The sequence below is a fragment of the Anomalospiza imberbis genome, chromosome 10, assembly GCF_031753505.1.
Source record: "Anomalospiza imberbis isolate Cuckoo-Finch-1a 21T00152 chromosome 10, ASM3175350v1, whole genome shotgun sequence".
Classification (NCBI taxonomy): Eukaryota; Metazoa; Chordata; class Aves; order Passeriformes; family Viduidae; genus Anomalospiza; species Anomalospiza imberbis.
The window spans coordinates 24,579,017-24,603,360 of record NC_089690.1 but is presented as its reverse complement, the minus strand read 5'-3'; the positions used below and the strand labels follow the sequence as shown (position 1 = coordinate 24,603,360).

Sequence of the window (24,344 nt, the reverse complement as noted above, 5' to 3'; positions counted from 1 at the left end):
TTTTAAAACCAGAGCACTGTAACTCCAGGCTGGTCTGTGTGCCACTGCAGACCCTGCCATGGGAATTCTCGCTTACCCCAAAAGAGGGAATCCACTTAAGGTTCCGGCCTTCTACAACTGTACAGGTGAATTTCCATCCAAACTGCTTCCAAATCTAAAAATAAAATACAATCAACTTGATGATAAAAACAAATGCCTAAATCAGCAAAGCAGAGATCTTTCCACTCCACAAATGTCATGGGTATCTACCTACAATAGCAAAGATTTTAAGAATTCAAGACATCTACAAAGTAGACTAGAAAGTTATTTTTAAAGATCATGTGGTACTATAAATATTTCCTAGCAGTTTAGTTCAATTGCCACATAAGCTGGCCCTATGGAATGGAAAATTAAATGTCCATTTAGTCAGGGTTCCTCCAGAAATCAGAATAAAAATATCATCATTTACTTTTCTAAAAATATCCATGTACAGAAAACATGAAAGGCCTTTTTCAAAGGCTGCCTTCCCTCACAGTGCTCACACTGGTACCAAGAGTGGTCTCTCAGCCATCAAATCTAGATTCTCTCATTTTCCTCATGAAATACAGCTAATTCTCCACAAACAAAGATAATTTCATTTGGTTTTTTTAATCCCAGATCCCTGATTATTTTTCCTGTTCATCTCCTGTAGCTTTATTCCTCTGGTGTACCCACAGCATTAAGGACCAAGTTTTAAAAACCAAACTCAGGATTTTAAACCCACAATGAATGAAGTTTCTACTCAAATATTAATGCCTCTAAATAAAAGTGGCCCAGTTTTCAAGAAATGCTGAGCACCTAAATTTGCAATTGACTTACAAAGGACTCAGAAATATGAAAAAAATACAGGCATGTTAACTGGTTACAAATTAAAATTTAATTTAATTTAAAGTGACTTCATTTGAACAGATGGTTAGGTTAGATGACCTCTAGTCATCCCTTTTTAAAAAAGTTATTCTACAGTTCAATGGAAGTATAGTTTAGAAAGCAGCTGTGAATGCGACTATCTTCAGAATTTTTCTTCCTGGAAAACAAGTCTACATGTAGAGAACAACACTACTGAAATGGTATTCCAGACTCAGAAAAACTTCTAGACTCGACTTGAACAGTGATAGAAGGAAAACTTTATTCCTGTTACTTTACACTCAGGCCAACACACACATCTGCTGCTCCCTCTGAAGAATATCCATGATGACCTGAACAAGTGAATAAAACTTAAGTCCCAGGCTTCTGACAGACTTCTGGCAGTGCACAGGCAGCGTGTAATTCTGGAACACTGACCAGTAACACAGCAGCTTCTCACAGCCATCCTCTGCTCTACCTTGAAATCACTGCATAGACACATTAAAACAGAAATCGTTTCCAGCCATCCTTTTGAATTGTGCAAGTCGAGTGAGTTGCAGGGAGAAGAAAACTCACATTTCAATATTGCTGTGTGAAATTGTCTTTAGAAGCATCCAATCACTGGATCACACTGAAGCTGGGAACAAACACTATGGGAAAACATTCCCTTTCAGCTGGCTGGAATGCAGTTCTGCATGGCTGAAAAGGAAGGAGTACAAAGGAATGGAAGAAAACAGCAGATCAGAAAAGCACTGTCATATGAGTAACAGTTCATTTGACACCTTCACCAACAGAGTCAGGGAGAAAAAACGGAGAAAAGCTCAAAGGAAAAAAGCCAGGCCTGTTATTCAGTATTCTATATCAACTGGGCTGTGAGAAAACATCTGGGAGAATCACCTTTAGAAGCATTTCTAGACAACTCTCTTAGATATTTTGGAAAATTTTCAATAGCAGCAGGCAGAATGGGCCCTGACACAAGGGGCAATGCATTTGTATATCCTGTTCCAGTGCAGAAAGGTGAGGCTGAAGATTTGGGAACAGATCAGACCTGATGAGTTCTCAGCCCTTTTGACCCTGCACAGCACTGTAGGTACTTCTTGAACTAGAGGGAGTGTTGCCTTTTTCCCAATCTGGAAATGAAACTCCAGATCATTTTAGTAACATAAGAGCAGATCTTTATTTGAAGGCCTTCAGGAGCAGCCATGTAAAGATCACATAAAAAAAATAAGGCAAAACCCAAAAGGCATCAGATCAGGAGGGCAGCATGAAATGTTAGGGAATGTTGAGTCCCAACAATAGATTAAACATTGAAATGATGGCACACTCACTTGGATATTTTAAACAAGCAAACAAAGCTAAGCTTAACAAAACAGGAGAATGGAGGAGGCACAAGGGAAGGAGGAGGACTGGACAGTCAGACTGAATGGGAAAGGAGGAGGAGGAGCTGAACCCGAATAAAGATGTCATTTGAGCCCGGGCGAGTCAGGTGTTTCTATAAAGCTGCGCCAGGGCTTGTGCCAGCTCAGTGAGAGTGCAGGAGGAGTGGCACTTGACAGCTCTTAAGATCATTTCAAGAAATGTAGGCAAAACTACAGCCTGAGGGCCTGGCTTTCTAACAGCCCAAGCTGTTATTAGAGCTACTATGTAGTGTCTGTCATGAATCTGAAAAGATGCGTTAATAATCTGCTTTTATTACTGTATTGTACTAAGTAAACCATAAATACAACGTATTGTTAAGTAAACTGCAGGGGCCCTCTCCTCCCATTGCTGAGCAATAATTGTACCTGACTTCTTAACAGTCTGACAACAAAACTAGGAAATAACCAACCAGGATTAGTTCTGCTCTCTGGGATTTCCCTGCCTGTTCTACCACTCAAAATAATTTTTTATTCCACTGTAAACACAGAGGAAGTACTCTACTTATAAGACATTTAAATATATAAATAGTTAATATTTCCTCTCCTTTGGAATTGTACAAATGGACCTAGACCATCAAATCTCACCAGCAGCTGACTATTAAGATGTTATATCTAGATAACATTCTACTATAAGAAAAGTTAAAAACAGAAACTGAGGTTTTCCTATAAGTGGATGCCTCTTCACACAAGGACTAAAAGATTCACCTTTTAATTACTTCTGGTATTTTGATCAAAACCTCTAGGAAAGTGGATTATTCCCCAGCAGACAGATTGCATGTATCTACAGAGGGAGGTGAACCAGGGAAATAATTAAAACCAGCTGAATATCAAGGAGGAGTGAAATTTTCACCTACAAGCAGGGCACACAGACCAAAACACACAAGCAGCTTGTGCTTAAGTCTCATAGAGAGATGCCATGGATCCTACAGAGTAGAAAGATGCCTTTTAATGGGAAAAAACATACACTTCGCATGCTTCATCTGGCCATCTTCCTGATGGCATCCGTTTCTTACATAATCTGGATTTTTGCAGTTATTTTTCTTCCAACACCAGTTTCAACACCCCCATCACAGATTCAGAGGTGGCTGCTCACAGCCATTTGTTACATGGACAGGATTGGTCAAGGACTGAAAAAAACACTGAAGGAAATTCAACAATTCAACTCTAATGCCAGTATTTAGATATATTTTATACTGATTTTTCATGAAACTTATTTATAAAGACAAGTTGAAATACAATGCCATTTGATAGAAAAACACAATCCTAAAAACCCCTTTTGTCATGAAGATAAATGTAATAAAGCCAAAGTAGCCCAGGCCATTCAGCACGAGGACCAAAAAATATTTAAGATTATGTAGGAATTACAGACTATTTAGCCTGAAAGGTACCTCTGGGAGTCAGCTGGCTCCAAGCTCAGCTCCAACACTGAAGTTAAAGCAAGTTGCTTCGGAGTCTGCACACATAATTTTGCAAGTCTCCATGGATGGAGGCTCCACAGTGTCCCAGAAATGCAGCAACCCTTGGAGCCTTCAGCATCCCTTCAGCAGGGCCTGACTACTCCTGGGGTTACTTTTCCCCAGCTGTGAGAGTCAGCATCTGCTTCTAAGACTTCACAAGAACTCCACCAGGCTTTTTAACTGTGAATAGAGATGCTGCCCAGACTTTATTTTAATGCTAATTGAAATTTAAAAATTCCAATTGCAAAACACCTTGTGATGATCCAAACACGCAGAAGCACACAAACTCCAACTAAAAACAAACAAACAGGTTGCAAAACATTTCTCCAAAAAGGAATAACCTGAATTAATTTTAAGTTGTAACAATGGAATTCTCTGAGTCTCTTAAAAAAAAGCGTGGGGGAAGGGAAGAAACACAAGTTTACTGACTACTGAACACCTGAGCAAGTTTTGTATCTGGCATAAGCCTAAAAACAATGATTTAAAATGACTAAAGGTGTCTCCAATGGACATTCTTCATTTTATTTGTTTGGGGAGCTCAGCTGCAACTTTATTGTTTATATGTTTTAGTAACTTGATTACCAGAGTCAAGAATTAACTTGTCAGACCTAAGTGTGCAGGCAGCAAATAGGTTGGTTTGTTTGTTTGTACTGGGACCTTGTGAACGGGTGCCTGTATTTCCACTGTGTTATTTAATAAGGCAGTAAAAGACAAATAACTCCACATAACACAGCTCCTGAAAACGACAGGGGTCAGAATTCAGAATCGGGTGCCACAGGAATGTTGCATATGAGTATTTACCAGTCACTTGACATTTGGCCTAGATCAGGAACTGATGAAAATTTAAATGTGCTGACTAAAAATCGCAGCATTTCTTTCAAGTACTTAGAGAAAGGGAACTAACACACATCAACTTCTTTAAATCCACACTGAACTGAAAATTTTATAGAATTTTTTTCTTTAAGGCAGGAAATCAATCAATCCAAACATGTTATTCTGCCAGTTAAAAACACTTTGTTTAAAACACCAAGTATGAAATGCTTTTCTTGTCTGATTAGGTTCCACAGACATTTTTCTACACAAATTATGACACCCTCTACCCATCCATGTTTAAAGAAGCTAAGAGGAGTCATTTCCTCTTGGTAATAAAGCAGTATGCTGAAATATACTTCTTGTAAAGACTTCTCACCCTTCTCAGTCCTAATGGCCAGATCTTTTTCATTTCCAAGCAGGCATTCAGGACTATTTCCAGTGACTCCTGCAGAATTACATTCACACAACCTCACAGCATGTGTAAAATGCATCAGACATTTTCCCCAGTTTCTAAGGAGAATATGTTTAAACATCTGACAGTCTGATGTAAAGTGGCAGAAAAATTATTACATTTCTCATCTCAAGCACATGAAGTATACATAAATTAAGAATTACACTATATCAAGACATAAATGTTTATTTATCTAGTAGCAAAAAGAGCAATCCACAGTCCCTGCATTAGGTAGAGAAGCTCCTTTTATCACACATGTGTCAGCCCAGAACTCACAGAAGCTGGAAGGGAACTACAAACAGTGAAGGCAAGACATCTCTGATATTCATAAACTCAAAGCCTAGGCAAGTTTGATGAATGATGGAACTGCAATACAGGACAAATAACAGTGACAACAAAAATAAAGTCAGTCAATAAGAGTCATGTAACTCTCCAGTTACAGACCAAAAAAAAAAAAAAAGTGCATTTTCAAATTCCCTGGAAAATACAAGCAGTGCTTTATCTTTTTCCAGCAAATAGGGGCTTATATGTAATCACATCTATACCAGACAACCCTCTGCTCAAAGCCATAGCCAGCATACACAGCAGCCAAGAGAAAAGCCTGAAACACATCTCAATTTCACGAGACACAACTATTTCCCAGAGGGAAGATGGTTCAGTGAGAATCCATGAGACCATTACCAGCTAATCAACTGAAATGAGTCCAGAGTCACCCATGTATATTTTAAACATAACTATAACAAAGTTAATACACTAAAAGCCTAATAACCATGCCGTCTTTACAAGCAAAAGACAACAGAAAACCACCCCAGAAAACCCCAGCCCTGTAATACTTACTCCAATGAACCCTTCCTATTTCAGTTTGACTGTGTAGCAAAGATACTTTTATTAAACATGTTCTTCCTATTACTCTTGTTTTTTCAGAAGATCCCACGAGATGACCTCAATGCGATCTAAAAAAAGCAAAGCACAATAAGCACAATATAATGCAATTGACCAAATGAGAGAATCAGCGATGTGTATTTGGTTTAAAAGCTGCACCAACTTTCTGTGCACAAATACCTAAATAATCACACTATTTTTTACTGCCTTCAAATATTACAGCACCACATTCCCATTGCACAATGTGATTAACAATTATATGAATGTCAAATCCACAAACACCCTGCTACCAGAAAGGAAAAAAGGAAGTAATAATCTGAATATGCAATTTATTAGAATAAGTCTTATGATCATGAATTAGTCAAAAGCATTCTTAGCTGCTAAAAATATTTTCAAATTTTTGTACACTCAATTTGAGTCAGACCAGCAGATGTCCATTGCAGTTAAAGTCAAAAAAAGGGAGACAGAGTTGCCTTCATTATCTTAAACACATTTTCTCTTTTTTCTCTGGGCTGTAAGCTGATTTTGGTGGAGGTTTTTTGTTTGCTTGGGGGGATTTTGGTGGTTTTGGGTCTTTTTAAGAGTGTAATATCATTTGTAGTCCTACTATGGAGAAGCTGAGTGATGACACAAGTGATCCTGTATTCTTATTCACAGTTCAATGTGTGAAAGGTTCAGAAGGTCTCTGACCAACCAACACCCTGCAGATGTGCAGGGCAAAACATCTCCACAGAGGCCAGGCATCATCCTCCTTAGCTCTACCCTGCAAATCAAGCTCTCAGTAAAGAGAAGTGAACAAAAACGACTTCAATCCCCCCTGAGCATCAGCAGTGCTGTCAGTTTGCACTGATGCTATCTCCAGGTTTGTAGGCCAAGCCACAAAGCACAAGACATGTAACTACACTGCACTTCCCATAAACAATTATTTTTCTAAACCACACCAGGCAGGTCCCACTGTGCTCGTGAGAGCTCAACACAGTACAGTGACCAGGAGGGAGCTAGGGCTGCCACTGCCTCACAGAGCAGAATTCCTCTGGGAATTGGCATGTGGAGCCCTTTGAAGCAACTCAGACTCTTCAGTGGTTTTGAGGGATAAATACTTACTGCCCCATGTACTTAAGTCTAAAAAAAGTTAAGTTACTGCTCCATGCACCTTTTGGTGCATAAAGGTGTTGTCACAAAATGGGTCTTCACCTGGTGTGCAAGACGCCAACCCACACACATGTTATTTGATTTATTTACAGAGGCATAAGCTAGTCCAAAAACTTCTCATAATTAAAGTCTAGGAGCCTACAGCAGGGAACACACACAAGAAAAAGGAAATAAATACTAGAGAAAAATTAAGACAGTATCATGTGATTTAGAAACTGCAAGGACAAAGCATCAGTGTGAATGTCACAGAACCAAGCTGAACTACCAGACTGGAATTCATGTTTTACAGCCATGTCAATATTTGTTCTTGTGGAATCAGAAAAATCCTAATCAAAGGCTACTGGCCAGCAGGCAGGATCTTAGGAGGGGGTGTGAAATGCATCCTGCTATAGCTAACAGGCATGACAACAGAACTTCCACCCAAGGAAGAAATCCTGCATGACCTCTGGCCCCTCAAACAAGGGACACAGTGTGCGACTGAACCATACCCCATGGCAGGAGCAGGACACTCTTTGACTACAAGTTGCATATTCCAAACTTGTAGAGGTCAATGGCTAACTAGACACATGATGAGCAATCCGATGGTGGGTGCCCAGACATTACCCAGGGTCTACAAATGGTACAGCTTAAACAAACCACTGCATTGTGAATAGCTCCTGTCACAGCTCCTGTGTTCACCCCAGTCTCGCTTCCCCAAGGCTCCCTGTCCTGTTTCCCCTCTTTCCTCACATCACTTTGGATCTCTGCAGCTCAGACATCACACTGACAACAGGCTGGTCATCTACAACCAACTGTGGGGGATCAGCCAGCCCTCAAGACCTTAAACCATCTCTCTTAAACCACACAAACAAAGCACCCATTGAGAAACAAACCCTTCATTAGTGGATGAGGGTGTGCAGCCTTGTTCTTCTCACCAACCAACCTTTCCCGTTTTTCAGAGCAGCAGAGCAGGAGCTAAAAGAGGTGGTATGGATGGGCTGCAGATCACACCATGGGCAGCCAGGACACTTTTCACCTTCACACCATGAATGGAGAATTTTCCAAAGGCTAATACAACCAACAGGGTACAAATTCTGCTGGCCTTTTACCGACCATCAACAGCTGCTGAGGATTCCAGCTACAGAAGAAACATGCCAGCACCATCTTTGGGAACTGCATAAAGACAGAAGGACTTGGAGGAACTGCCTCACAAACCGGACTCTCTAAGGACATCTCTTTTCCCCATTGCACCTCTCTGGGGAACATGGGAAAAACAGAACTGGCAGCTGGACATTACAGACAGCCTCTCCTCTGGGTCTGTTGGGTGTGACCTCAGCCAAAAACACACCACCAAACCACCTCGGGCCCACACCCATATGACTTCTGACAGCACCCACCAGGAACCCAAGAGAAATCCTTTTCCGTTCCAACTTGAAACTTCTGCACGAAAAATTGTATTTGGCAAAATAATAATTTTTATGAATCCTTTAATCACACCCCCATTACATAGATACTGATTTTATGTAAATCATAACTTGTTTTCTCTAAAACATTAACAATCTTACGAGGCAATTCAGAAAACATAAAACTGTGTTGTGGCAATCGGACTTCCTGTGACAATACAGTAAAACTTTTAAGAGTTCTCCACCTACACTCCCTATGTCCAAAGAAGCACTTATGAATGTATTACCAAAAAAATATATCACAAGGAAAGAAAGGGGGAAAAGCTATAAGAAACTTTTGCCTAAAATTCCTGTGTGGCATAATGTTCAAGATAAACAATTACGTGCCAAGGGAATAGGCCACTCACAAAGACAGAGAAAAGAAAAACTAGAAGAGAAAAAAAAAATCATTCATAAGCAATGTAAGAAATTTACAGGGCTAATTGCAGCCTTCTTGTCTTCTGCTCTATAACAATTTCTAGGCCCATCAGACAGGCTGCTGCTCCATCAATTCTTCCAGAATACATAAAAAAATCCATTTGTTGGAGAGGATGCTCCAGGTTTACTTCAGGATAAGGAACTCTGAGTGGGTTGAATGACATAACACAGCAGTTTCTTGGGTATCTTCTCTGTAATTAAACCTCTTATTCTGGAAGAAAGCAGAGGCAGACATCAGGAGAGCACTAGCAGATGTTTAGGACAGTGATACACAGCTGGGGCATTTTAGAGTTCTTGGTTCACAGCTTTGGTCACCTCAAAGCTGCCTTGAGCATTTCATGCACTCAGTAGTGCTGAAGATTGGACAAGTCAATACCAAACTGACATAGCTGCTGTAGCAATGAAGAAACTCACCATTTCACCAAGCTGGAGACAAAAAAGTATGAAGGATCAGTAAATACACCAACTACCTTCAACTCAAAAAACTACTGAAACGTATAAAGCAACTCAGTTAAGTTCCAACAATAACAGACATAAAATTCTTCAAGAGCATTCACTGCCAGTAATTAAGCCATCACAACTCAAGCCCAGGAACTAAAACCGTGATCAAAAGAGAAGCTCACAGCAGTGCACATCTGCCTAAATGACAGCAACTTCCAGCTTCTACACGCTGCACAGCTGAGTGCCCAGGCTGCAAACGCAGGTTAAATCCTAGGTCTGAAAGGAGTATTTCGTATCTGTTGCGTTGTGTTGTGTGCCAGCTGACCCAGACAGCAGAGCTCTACACAAGCACTGTCCCAACAGTGCAGTGCCCAGAGTCTCTCCAGCAGCAAAGACCACTTCTGACCTTCAAAAGGTGGCACTTATTTCTGCGGTAACATCAAGAGACAAAATACCATACTGAAAATGGACAGCACACTGTTACACACAGGACAGCATTCTTCTTTGTGTTCTACTTTCCCAGGTGCTGGTGCTTGGTCAGAAACCAGTATTATCCTTTTAAAAGCCTCAGACTTCTCTGAAATGTGAAACCCACCTATCTTGTACAAAATCTTTTAACCAAAACTGAACAGGCATAGAGCAACAAGTTCCCATTGCACAAGAACAGCCACAGAAAAAGAAAAAAAAGGCAGAGACAGAAATTGCAGAATACCAAATGAGTTCAAATGAGACATCTAGGTCAGAACTGTAAGTCAGTTTACGTCCTTTCTGATTCCTGAAGATGGGCAAAGCAGAGAGCACTTAGCATTTTCCAGTATTATTCTTTAAGTTAAACAGATGACAGATAAAAACGTGATTTGAAGCTAGATTCAGTTATGTCTTCATCAAGAACTCAATACCATAACTACATTTATGCAGTGGGTGACTGAGGGCAGGAGCCCTGTCTCCCACCACAGTGACTCAGTCTGAGGAAGCCTTGTTCTCTCTTCCCAGAGCTCTGCCTCACTGAGCCCTGGCTCACCTATGTGAAATCCCCTCCAGTGCGCAACAGGCTTGGTTAAAACTAATTTATACTCACACAAGCACAGACTAATATGCTTCACAATGAATCATGTTTTTACTTGGTTGCACAGGCTGCTGAGTTCCCTTTCGGCTTAGAACTGCAAGACAACACAAAACGATCTTGCAAGCTTTCACCGAGTCTTCATTTTGAACACAGTGATTCTTTAACAGGGTGTCAGTCACAGACATTTGAATTTATCTGGGAGGGCAGGAGGTTGTGTCGCTCCTTCACAGTGATGTATCCTGCTTGATGTTGCTCAAGGTTCAGTAACCCAGTAACCCTCCTCCTAATTGTGTCTCAGAACTAAATTCGATTGGAGTTGGGAGGCAAATAATCTTTTTTTCCTTACAATAAAGTCAAACTTAAGAGCAAAAGACTGTCAGCACTTACTGGCACTGGAAAATGAAGGACTTTCCATTAAAGCAGCAAGGAACAGGTAGTTCCAGATGGGAAGGAATCACCTGCACTATTTAGGATCAACAAACAGAAAACTAAACAAAAACAATTAGTTTGTATTTTCCCAGAACATTTCAATTGGTTTTTTCCTGCTCTGTCACCTTCAAAAGAAATACCTCTGGGCAAAGCAGAAGGGGGACACATCACTGCAAGGGAAGCTTAACAAAAAGAGGCTCCTGGACTGCACGTTCTGCCCTCGCACTCTGCCAGGCAGCCAGACGTTCCCCGGCCTGAGGGCAGCGTGCGAGATGGAGACAGGCGAGGGCTCTGCCGAGGGGAACCCTGCCATGCCCCCAGCACCCAGGGCTGGCTGCCAGCACTGAGCACGTCTCATGACAGGTGCAGAATAAGGACACCTCCTCCTAGCAGAGGCTCGTACTCAGTCTGGTACTCCACGGTTCAAAAAGCACCAAGTACAAGGCTGCCTGTGACGGTTTTGTGAAAACAGCAGTGTTTTTGTTATTTCAGATGACTCACAAACAAGTGCTTAGATCTGCTTTATACTGCTCCACAAACACAAGTCAAGTGAGCAACACTTTCCAGCTCATTTCCAGTTGCGATGCAGCACGGGGCACAGTGATGACCCAGCTGGCTCAGCAGCTCCAGAGCCGGGACAAAGAGCTGAACGGCTCAGACTGAGCAGACTCATCCATGTGAAGATGTCACTGTCCCAGGGCCCACAGATGACTTTCACCTCCCTGCCAGTGCCACAGCCTCTCTAGCTCTGCTTCACTCCACGTGGCTGACAGCAGTGAAGAACTGGAAGCCCTGGTCACAGAGCAGAGCTCCTCTTCCCAGAAATCCTCACCCACACGTGCATGTGCGACAAATCCTCACCTACACCTGAAGTGTGGGGCCCAAAGGCTTGAGCTGAGCCAGCCTAACCACTGAGCAGCAGTTTGGGCAGGTGCAGACAGACCCAGCACCCTGCACAAGCCCTTGTGACACCTCCAGAGATGTTTGCAGGAGCCAATGAGCCCCCCACACCAGCCTGTCTGCCGTCCCTGCAAACCCTCAGCAGCCCTGCCACCCAAATTCAGCTTTCCACATCCTAAAACGGGCTGCAAGCAATGCTGAAGTATTTGATTCTGCATGGATTTTCATTACATCTAAAGCAGTATTTAAGGACAGAAGTCTCAGGGGCAAGGGTAGGGGCATTAACTGCCAGCAGCACAGCAATTCCTGTTCCCGTTTCTTTGGTCTTCTATCACCACACAATCACATCCCATACTTTTGGCTTTTAAGCTGCTCCTGAATCTAGAGTTAATTACTGGGCAGAACACAAGGACTTGCTCTAGAACAAAATTACCCCTGCACCATCACTTTCAATAAAGAAATCTTATATTTGTTTAATGAGGTATTTTCAGCCATTCTAAAGTTTATGATGACTTTTTTCATGATTTCTCTCTGAATGTCAAACTCTCAAAGGCCAAGGTACTGATGAAGCATTTCCTCCAAATTCAGGAACACCTGAACAAGGCCCTTATTGCTGATGCATTTTCTACTCACTGTGTCACAGACATAAAAACACTGAAAAGCACCAACTGGTTCCACCCGAAAGTCACCACATGAATAAACATTTACCTGCACTTTAAGCAGAGAAATAAAGCAGTGAGTCCTCATCCCATTTCTGTAAAGATCCTATCACGATTACTGAGTTACTTGAAATGTAATTAGTAGCACTACTTGTGATTTCTGTTTCTTGTGATCTGTGTAGCCTATTTTTTTCACTACATTCATGTCCCCATGTTTCACTTCCCACTTACATTCTGTGAAATGCCTAATATGGTGAAACTACACAAATTCACTTCCGTTTAGTTCCCAAATTTTTGTTGTGCTCATATTTGAATTTATATAAATGAGAACACAGAATTCAAAAGCAAGACTGAACAACTTGTCAGCTATTAATTATTATGAGCCATTTTGTGAAGGTGCTGCCCACCCTGCTTCAGGTATCACTTGAAAGGCTTTGTTCTTTATGATTAAAATAAACCCCCAAGTGCAGATTGCAAGGGACTGTGAACCAATACAGAAATACCTAAGAGTATTTTACAGACATGCTGCTGCAGTCCAACTTGCTCTTTGATTCCAAACATTACCACATAATAAATAACAGCATTCCATCACTAACAACATGCATACAGTAAATACTACCTGAAAGTAGAAGTAATCACTAAGAATAGTCCCTGTGCTGAAGAAGAAAAAATACAAGCATCTAATAAATGCAGTTTACCTCCAGCTATATCCAACACTCAAAAGCAAATCTATTAAGCTGTTTCAGATAATAGAAGTGAACATTTTAATCTGCTCTTGCTCCCCACTCCCTCTTCTTTCAGGTAGTGAGGCCTCTTAGAAAAAATATTTAAAATATGAAGCATAATTTTAGCATGACAATCTATAATGTTATGTAATGTAAGAACTCCAAATCTGAACTAATCCCAGGCTAGAAGCAAGGGAGTGCTTGGTTTCAAAAACAAAAACCAACCAAGCAAACAACACCCTAAACCCATCAAAACCAAAAACACACCACCAAAAAAACAAAAAAAACCCCACAAAAGACAATCCTCCTGTCCTCAAACCAACAGTTTAAATCTGAATTTGGATCTAAGAGTCAGATTTGAATAGTATTCATATTTTTTTACACTGCATTTGGACATAACACCCAAAATTACAGAATACTTGATGTAAGAACAAACCGACCAACCCAAACCCTTCCATTTTCCTCAGCTGCACTGCTCAGCTCAGTAATTTAGACTATATGGCATCTTCTGGCATCCCTCATTAGTGAAAGGTTTCAGTCCATTCACTTGTTCCACAGGATGTTCTGAGAGAAGCAGAAGCATTTTGTGGTGCCAGGAGCGCTCCAGAGAGGAACTCCCTTCAACGTTCTGAGCAGGAGCAGAGCCTGAGCAGGGCTGGAGCTGTGACCTGCCCCAAGAAATGACACTTCCTCTGGCATTTCCAGAGGCAAGGTGTGGAAGGATGGAGCACAGGCAGCAGATACATCATGTCCATGTACTTATCCTCCTGCTGTCACTCAATCATGGCACCAGTATTTACACCACTGTCTGGCAACGGGCAGCTAAAACCCACCCTCTCCCTGATCAATGAGCATGAGCTCCTTCTCCCGGAGATGATCACTGCAGACTTCCATCTGACACCTTCACTGCATTCTGCACCCCAGCCTGCTGCTTCACCTCCAAACTGCAGGAGCAGTAGGACACGGGGGATGTAAACCTGGGCACACAAAAGAGCTGTCACAGCAGCAGCATCTGTATGTAAGAAAGCAATTATTAACAAAATCAGACACCAAAAAAGTGATTCTTGCAACTGAAAGCAAAGGCTTTTCAGTTTTCACACAAACTATGGCTTGACCAAGATAGAAATTTCTCAACATCATACTTGACAGCAGAAAAGCTCAAAAAATATTTCCCTAAACTCCTTTCAAAATTTCACACAAGATAAGTAAGAAAGAAAACAAAGTCCCTCTAAAATCCTATTTTACTTCTCACCAGTACATTGCAAGAAAAAAGTACATCACAGAACAGCAGACAGTTTAACAACAAAGCATTTCATTTGCCACCACACCCCAACAAATCTTTCTTCAGCTTAACTGGGTCTGTTAATCACCAAAATGTACGTGCTTGAGCCAAAGGTTTCAGGAATGCTGCCATTTCTGAAGAATCCTTCTTGTATAAAGGGTCTAGCCACTGCCTCTTCTTCAAGAAAATTGTCATTACATAGGTAGAAACCATTTACTATTGCATAAATAGAGCTAAAACCCACCCAAAGAGTAGCGTGCTACTTTCTGGCCAACAAGTCCCAGTTAAATCAACAATGAAGAAGCAACTTAGGGCACCAAGAGAGTGGAAAAGTTTCACAGAAATTGGTATAAATTGTCTGATTCTTTCAAGCTTTATCAGCACAGCACACAGAGCCTGCACCTCTCATTCTTCTGAGGCAATAACCCCAGGTATTTACCCCTAAGCACTGATATACCAGGATTTAAAAACTGACAAGTAGTGATGGGAAGAAAAAAGGAGCCACCAAATCCTGAAGGCCTCTATAAATCCTGTAGTTGAACATAATAAAAGCTGACAAGTTATCAAACTACAAATAAGTCTGAAAATTCAGCTGTGGTTTGTGACATTCACATTAAAAAGAAAGTACCTTGAGGACACTAAAATGATGAGCTGCAGATATAGACTAAGGCAAGAATTGCTCTACCTTCTCATGAAATTTACCTCGAAGTTAACTGGAACTGAAATAACTCAGAGAAAACAGCTAAAAATAGAAAGGGGTTAATCATTCAAATTTCTACTCCCATGACAAGAATACACTGAAGACTAACTTTTTAATTTTATGATCCTTTAAAAAGACTTCAGCTGCTGCACTACAATCTGCCTCTACCTACTTTTTAAGAATAATTTCTCCTTTATTTTTTTAAACACAATAAAGGAGGTTTTTTTGACAAAAACATTTTCACCGACAGTCACCAAAGCAAGCCTGTGCATCAGCTGGAACAATTACATGTGCTCACTTAAATGGATCTTTTTTTAATGGGGCCACTTAAAAATACATTTACCTTTTCCCTGTCCTAATATAAAGCACATAAAACTTATTTGTCATCGATTTCAACTACCAGAGCTGCTACAAAGTATTTTTCAATTAAGTGTTTGCATTTATCCTAAAAGCAGCAGAGAAATGTAGACTCATTAAAGATGGAAAAGGCCTCTAAGGTGTTGGAGTCCAACTGTTCTCCCAGCACTGCCCGGCCCATCCCTAAGCATCACATCCATTGTATTTGTTCAAGGACATTAATTCAAGTTTACCATGCAAAGACACCAAAGAAAGGAAACTGCCTCACCCACAATGTACAGATAAAATCACACCAGGATAACCCAATGTCTCTGAACTCGCACAGAGCCTGTGACACACTTGGAAATAGAACCTAATTATTACAAATCCCCAGCCAGTGCTTTACTCACAGTATTTCTCATCCAAATAAATTAATGCTGAAGCTTTTCAGTTAAACCAAATGGAGTATGGGAAATAACACACAGAGAGAAATTCTTTATTCAAAATGTAAAAACAGATAAGGACTTTTGTCATTTGGTGGTGCCCAGCAGGTTTACTCTAAAGTGAGTTGCAATACAGAATATTTGCAGTGACAGAAATTAGGACAGCACCCACTATATGCATTCAACAGCTGCATTCTCCATTGACTACTCATTACAAGAAATTGTGAGCAAAAGACTTGACTGTGCTCTTGACATTCCTTCCAACTTTTTAAGTTACATCCTCACATTCTTGCCAAACTTGCTTTTATTGAAAAACTCTACTAAACAGTTTTTCCTTTCTATGCAGAACTTTTCTGCTCTTCCCTCTCACTGCAACTCTTCATGCACCAGATTTATTTACAGCACCCAGAGGAAACAGGAGCTCCCAGATATCAAAATAGACTGCAGAATGCAAATGAACAATTGTTATGTATTTATGTTAGCTGGACTCTAATTTGTGCAGAATGACACTGAGTATAAAAAAATGGTATCCTAACAGTTAAAGCAACAATTCAGTAAACAAAATGTTGCTGCTGTTATTATTACTCAGGTAAAAATAGAGTTATGCCATTATTCGGAGCTTACTAAAATTTTCAACATAGCTAGAGGTCACCGAATTCAAGTGTAAATAAACATTTCTATTAAAAAAAATATTATCTCCCTACATTACTACCACTAGTAGCACATGTAAAAAAGAACTTCCAAAGTGCCGGGGAAGTAAAACTGGCCTAGCATGAAGACTGTCAGTATTCTACACACCTAAAGAGTGATTATCTTTCAACACATGGGAAATTTTGCAGTTGTTTGCACATAGCTTGTAAAAGCTTATAGCATAATAAAATTATTTAAAGTTAGATATGCAATCGGATGCAGATTATCAGTATATTATAAAGTGTTTTTTTATTTTTAATAAAATATAAAAGGACTTTTGTCAAAAGCAACGTATCTGTCTTACATGGATACTAAAACACAGAACAATATTAGCTACCAAGCACAGATAATCAGTCCCTCCTCATTTTTATTATTAACAACAGAAAGGAAAGTCTCTTTTTTTGCTTTTGTGCCAAAAATTAATGTACCATTTGCTGCTGACAATCTGCCAGACTAATGGGTGTTTTTCTTCACTCCAGAGGCTTCAGAAACTACTACTCACTTTCCAGTCAGCATTCACCACAGATTCCTCCCATGAAAAGAGAAACAAATCAGCTCTTCTGCACACACACACCCCCAGTCATTACTACAAGCAAATAAACTTCAGCAGAAGTACAAGGTGTTCTTCACCTCCTGCTATCGTGGCTCGAGCCACCATTCCTCAATTGCACCGAAACCTGGCATAAGACAGAATAAAATCATAGAATCGTTTAGGTTGAAAAAGACCCTAAACAGTAAGTTTAACCTTTAACCCAGTGCTGCCCAGCCCAGCACTAAACCATACCCTGAGTGCCACATCTGCACATCTTTTAAACACATCCAGGGAAGGTGAGTGCACCACTTCCCTGCAGTTTCAATGCTAGGCAATGCTTTTGGTAAAGAAATGTTTCCTAATATCCAACCTAAACCTCCCCTGGTGTAGCTGAGGCAGTTTCCTCTCATGCCATCACTTGGTGCTTGGGAAAAGGCTGACCTTCACCTGGCTGTAAGCTCCTTTCAGGTTTTGTAAAGCTACACTAGTGTAAAATTGTAAAGCAGCTTGTGGCTGCTGCCCCATCCCTGGCAGTGTCCCAGGCCAGGCTGGATGGGGCTTGGAGCACCCTGGGATAGTGCAACGTGTCCCTGCCCATGGCAGTGGAGTGCAACTGGGTGATCTTTAACCTTCTCACCCAAATCATTTTAGGATTCCACATTTCACATTTTATTTCCTACTAGGTTTGGACTTGTTTTTGTGGATTCAGTCTTGTCCATCTCCATTAATTAGTACCAGGACTAACACTCTGCTGTGCCTGCTCCCATCCTGAGGCTGCCATTGCCGTGCCCACATGGACAGCACACACCTGCACTGTCTCTGTCACTGCTGTCTTCACACCAAGGACTAACTCCTCCTTGTTTAGAGGATCCCTGGTTAGGACTTGGACAATCCTCCTTTAACATCTTCTGTTTTGAACTGCATCCTTAGCAGGGCATACAGATAACCAAACAGTAAATTCAGAAATTCTTTCCCTGTATCAGAAACAAAGTAAAATGCTCAACACTGAAGGTCAGAAATACAAAAATGCCAAGCCTACGTGACTTTCAAACTCCAATACACAATGTGTGTGGTGGTGTGAAAATCCCAAAGGCCTCGGCTTCCTCAGCAACACCTATTTAAGTCAAAAAGGGAACTGGAAAAAAAAAAAAAAACAAACCAAAACCAAACCACAAAAAACCCCAAATGCAAAAAAATATCCCAACACCAGCAGAGAGTAAGTAACATTGTCACGTATGGTTAGCACACTCAAATTATTTGGGGGTTGGGAGGGAAAGAATGGAGGATCTGGGGAGAAGGACTAACCAAAAGTAGTAAACTTAGTGCCAAACTGTACAAAGGAAAACAAAAAAGCAAAAAAGCTGGGAATACTGAAAGCTAGATGAAGTGGAAAAGAGTACAGACAAAAAGACCAAAATACTCTTCGAAACCAGAAAAGGAATCTGAGACACGAAGCCAAGCACAAAGGGCATTCGGTGCCCAGCACAAATTTCAAATAACATTTTATGTGCTTCTATCAACCAGGTCAACTTTGTACTTGGCTTTTTGAGTTTCTGCTGGCAGCACTGGCCTTTGTTGACCTGGTTCTCCCCTGTAGCTGTGTCTGTACCAATGGTTTGTGCACACAAACTACAGACCAACCTGCAGTCTTCTGGATGACTAAACAGCAATGCTCACAGCACTGACTGGAAACCACCCTTCTGCAGGACTCAAAAGCAGGATAGTTCAGCTGTTACTTGTAGTGACACAAATGTAATCAGTTTTGTAAATCACACAGGCTTCAAATTCTTCTGTTGTGAACATTCTATACTCATAAACATCAAATTGTTAAGTGAAAACAACAGCACATTTCAAAATGCTACCTTTGCTTGTTAGAAAATAAAATGATGCAACAATATCAAAATTCATCTCTCAAGCACCGTATTTACCAAAGATAAAAAAGGTACTGCTCAAGAGTTAGCTCCCATAAGAACCTCGAGCACTAAAAAATGTTACCACTTATTCTATTTTCTAGAGATTTTGTACAATGCTTCCCAAATCACCTACCCACTCTGATTTTTAAACTGCTTCTGATACTCTGTAGCTGCACACTAGCAGGTCGTCCACATTAAATCTGTCACAAAACCACTTGACAGCAAGACTCCGAGCTTCTGGCAGTGTCAGGTTAATGGTACAGACCACCAGCGATTGAACAGTCCACACCACAGCTTCCATAAACAACTTATGGCTATTCTTATGCTTTTTTTTTAATTATTTCATTGCCCTGATAGCTTCTGTGCTCACAAAGGACTTCCAGAAACACCAAGAGTTACCAAACACCTCATAGCAACACTGTACCATAAAAATAAAGGCACAGCAATATTTTTACGAATTTTTATTAACAGATAACTTTCCCCACAGAGCCCCACATGACTTCCACAGAACACTGTACCATAAAAATAAAGGCACAGCAATATTTTTATGAATTTTTATTAACAGATAACTTTCCCCACAGAGCCCCACATGACTTCCACAGAACTCTGTCTACCTCTGCCAGCCACACGAGCTCCTGCCCACATTCTGCCAGCTGAGGCCAGCTCCAAACTTACAACCTCCAATTCACCTCTGAATTCTCTCACTGAGGTTTGGTTTTATTTTTTTAAATCCAGTGGATATATGGTGCCTGGGGGCAAGGAGAGGCCAGGAACGACCTAAAGGGAGAGCAAGCAGTGCAAGCTCTAATGGAGTACACATCACTTAAAACTGTCCATTAGTTCCAAATTAATGCCTCTGCTTTGCATACAACGAATATGGTGGGGAAAAGCCCCAGGAGAGCACTGTGAAAAGAAATTTAAAATCAACCTAAACCTTTAGTAGCCCCTAAAAGTGAACCCAAAAAAGGCAGCAATGAGAACACACTGATTACCTGTGTCTCATAGAAAGAAATTAGAAGTAACACTGCTATCACTGTTCCTCCCCTTACAACTAAATTCATGTAAAGACAAAACATAACATCACATACCAGCACAAAAATTAAACCCCCAACACAGCCTTTACTCCAAATCATCACAGTTTCTGGAAAACAGGAACAAAAATTGTATTTAAGTAGCCAGTAGTGAAGTATTAAAGATTATTTATCAACCTAATATGGGAAGTAAAACTGTTCAGCTTTTACAGCAGCATAGAAAGCTGAGCTACACAAGCATGAGACTAGACCTCAATATCTCTGATCAAGTTCCTTTAAGATATTTGATGAATTCACAAAGCTATTCTAAAAAAATCAGTAACTACTTTTGCAAACAAAAGCAAGATATCCTAGAAACAGAAAAGCACCCTTTACATTTCAATTTCATAGCAAAAACTTAATGCAATGCTACGTATGAAAAATGCACATGTTTAACAAGCTTGAAAAAAACAACAGTAAGCTGTGAGTAGCAAATTTACATATTTTGTGTCAGGAGGAAGTTACCATACTCCTAGTTCTTATGCTTTTTTAAAAGTAAATACTAAACAGACTTCTATATACCTAGATGTAGCTCCAAAGACACAAAATTACTCCCGAGGAAGTTACTGTACTCCTAGTTCTTATGCTTTTTTAAAAGTAAATACTAAACAGACTTCTATATACCTAGATGTAGCTCCAAAGACACAAAATTACTCCCGAGGAAGTTAGCGTACTCCTAGTTCTTATGCTTTTTTAAAAGTAAATACTAAACAGACTTCTATATACCTAGATGTAGCTCCAAAGACAAAATTACTCCCGAGTTCAGCTAATTCACCATTTTAAGTCAGGAGCACCTAAGGTAAGAAACTGATACAACTGCCCTTGTCGTTTTTGAATGAAGGGAAAAGGGTTTGGCCAAAAGCCAAAGCAGGGAAGCCAGGACTGCCGGATCCTCAGTTTGGGTACCACCAGCTCCTGAAAGACTGTGCCCTGCAGCAGGCTGGGATTAACCTTCGGCTGCATAAAAGAAGCCAAAATCAAACCAGCAACAATGCACACACACAAATGATCAGTGGGGAAGCAGAGCTGCCCAAGCCCCGTTCTCAAAGGAAGCTGGTTTTGACACCTCGGTGTCACTCTTTGTTTCTTTAATCTTCTGAAGCCAGTATGTAAATTCAATTATGTTGGTACCTCCATATCCACGGGCATTTGCACGGGAGGGCCTCCTCTGCAGCTCCTAATGTATGTAAATGAAACCGCATTCCTGAATTTCCTTCCACCAAAGGCTGGGATAAAAAGATTTACTCATGTAAATGTGATAGACTAACACAGACTGGTCGATGTTGCCAACAAAGTAGCTCAGAGCATCAGGCATTATCCAGATCCACGTACCCTTCACCGTGAAGGTTCCCCGAATTGTGATTATTTCAAAGGTTACCTGCTGTTCATCCTGGATTGTAAGTACACACCTTAACCCAAAGCAAAACTGCTTTCTTACTAGTTACTACTAAAATAAATTACAAAAAAAAAAAAAAAGTTACATTTCTAACACAATATGATCTTTGCCCCCAGATCTGATTTAATTATCAAAACAAAACACGTTGAAACTTTCACATGCCAGTGACTCGACTAACAACACTGCCACAAAACAAATTGTTTCATGCACTCAGGCATTAGTATTTGAATTGATTAGTATGAATTTCTGGCCTCCACAATTCAAAGTCCTCATACTTTGAGGCAAACGATTTGAGAGGCAGCGTGTAACACTGTGTGTGTCAGCCCAAGAGTATTGCTTTGAGGAAAACACACATTCACTAAAAAAAACAAACAAAAAAACACTACCAAAACAAACAAGCAAGCTTTTCTATGCAATTGTGTGAGTTATGTTTATTTGAGATGTTTCTGTCCTGGACTGCTTCCACAGAAACTGCCAGCTGGGAAGTGCTCCCAAGAGTGGCAAGTCAGAAAGTCCAGCTAAACCAAAGCAGCCTTTGGATAAATCCAGCATCACATTCTGCAGCCCAACAAGCCCTGCGTTTATCTTCATGTAAGTTAACTGATGGCAACCTTCAGAGAACCAAGGGCAACACTTCCATGTGTATCTTTAGATCTGTGAAAAAGCACTTAAACTGCTTGAACTGTGTGCCCTGGTCACTGAAACACAGCAGCAGCTTTCTAAGTAAACAGCCAAAGCATCAGCCTGCATTTCCACACAACGTCTAAATAACAACTTTCCTTACTCTGCACCCTCCTCCTATATACAGCGTTCTAACAGCCTGGGTTTTTACTGGATTTCGGGTTTGAATTATTTGCAAAATACAGCATATAAGAGACATATGCAAACTTTAAAGAGAAAGGAGTAGTGGAACAGGACATATTCTCTCTTCACTACATCACAAGAGCCAAAGAATTATGTTTTTAAGAAGGCTTTCCTACACCAGAATTTGGAGTTCTGCCAAAAGTCCATAGACAATTGGAGAACCACTGAATTAATGACATCAGATATTCCAAGGAAGTGAAACCTGGCTGAACGGAAGTGATTTTTACTCAAGCAAAATAGATACTTAAATAGACAAACAACAAAACTATTTTTAAACCACGTATAGAGGAGGTCTCTTTTATTTAAACAAAAAAAAAACCACATAAAAATAAAACAAACAGATGCCCCCAAAACATTTAATCAATCTTCAAACCCCCACTAAAGCATGTTTCCAAGGCAATACACATCAAAACATTCTTGATGTGACCAATATCCCTGATATTCTTTTTTAAAAGGCCAGTAAACCAGTTACCAAAGAATTTTTGTTCAGTAATCCTTTCCCGAACCCCCACTCTCCTGAAAAGCACTGCTTGCTGGCATGAAACTCCCAAAACCTGGAAACCACCATCAGTCTGAAGGGAAGCTTCCAGATCAAAGTTTCCAGCTGAGGAGATCCATCCCCAGCCTTAACGCATTCCTTAGAGTTCACAACCCTCTGCCAAGCACATGGATGTTCAATATTCCTTTATATGCAATTTTCTTAAAAGCAAGCATGCTCTAAAGTTTTATTCCACGTTTTAATTAATCTTTGAAGGCATACAGCTGTGGGAGTCTCTAGCTAATACTGCAAAACACAGGCCAATCAAATTTCTCTGACATCCTTCATACATTCATCTCACTTCAAACCCTGACCTATGGTCCTGAAAACATAAATTTTACATTGCTGAGGTTTCCAGCTTCAGGGACTCCCTAAGCCTGAATGAAGTTCAACATCAACAAAACAACGGCAGCACGGACTTAGTACCTAATATTTACAGTTATGGCTACACTTGTCAATTCCAAATGAACAAAACTTCAGTGTAGGCGGTGACAAGAGAAGACAAGACTGTAAGTGCATAAAGTTCGGGGAAAAAAAACATACACCAGAACCAAACCAAACCAAACAAAAAACTCTGTACACCCCAAGAACAAGTCAAATTTCCGGAGTTTGGAAAGAGTCCAGCATGAGTCTAAGCACACATGTGTTGCAGCTAGGCAAACCAGCGAGTCTGGCATGAGAGGTTTCCGTTTCTCTTTCAGGAACTCTTAGGGACTAATGAAGATTTATTCCCCCCTTACAGAGAAGCAGCTCCTGGTCTGTGGCTGTCTGTTAGGAGAGCACACGATGACAGCAGTGCCAAAGCCACCGCTCTGTGCGCCGCCCTGCACAGCGCGAGCAGCTGACTGCAAACACATTTCCCAAATACTGCTTCGCCGTACAAATTCCTGCGGTTCCCAAGGAAAACAACGCTCAGAAACCCAGCCGAAAACAACCGGGAGTATGGAGTAATGGAAACGCCACTTAAAATTCAAAGAGCAATCACCAACAGTTCTCGGCTAGGGAAAAAAAAATAGGAAAAAACCTCCAGGCAGAGCGCAAAGCTTGTCCGGCGAACGCTCGGGGGGAGCAGGCAGCCAGGGACCGTCCGGCCTCTCCTGAGCGCCGCCGGGCCCCGGGCAGCGGGAGGGGCGACCCGGGCTGGAGCGGGGCCGCGGGCCGGGCTGGCCCGGCCGCGCCGGCCACTTGTTGCGGGGCCGTGGCCGGCGCGGTGGGGCACAAAGGCGCCCGCCCGCCCGCCGCCCCGAGCCGAGCCCAGCCCTGCCGGCCGCCCCGGGCCCCTTTCCGCCGCCAAACGGCCGCGGCCCGCCGGAACCTTCCCCCGCGCGGGGAGGGCGCGGAGCCGCCCGCGCAGTTGAGCAACCGCGGTGTCGCAAGCGGAGCGGAGCCCTCTTCCGCGCAGCTCGGCGCCCGGGGCGGGGAGGCACCGCCAGCAGCGGGCTGGCGGCGAGGGGAGCCCCGCCGCAG

The 24,344-nt window shown here is 41.4% G+C and overlaps 2 protein-coding genes across 4 annotated transcripts in view; both read right to left on the bottom strand.

Annotated features, from left to right (window-relative positions):
* Positions 1–24,344, bottom strand: part of LOC137480244 (vesicle-associated membrane protein 2-like) — a 258,919-nt gene that overhangs the window by 104,846 nt on the left and 129,729 nt on the right. The gene's annotated exons all lie outside the window — the stretch shown is intronic.
* The window catches only part of PIK3CB (phosphatidylinositol-4,5-bisphosphate 3-kinase catalytic subunit beta), a 90,340-nt gene that overhangs the window by 44,803 nt on the left and 21,193 nt on the right, over positions 1–24,344 (bottom strand). For all 3 annotated transcript variants that reach the window (XM_068201301.1, XM_068201303.1, XM_068201302.1), the window contains one exon: positions 5,838–5,953. The gene's annotated coding sequence lies outside the window, so the exon portion shown is untranslated. The remainder of the gene's footprint in view (positions 1–5,837; positions 5,954–24,344) is intronic.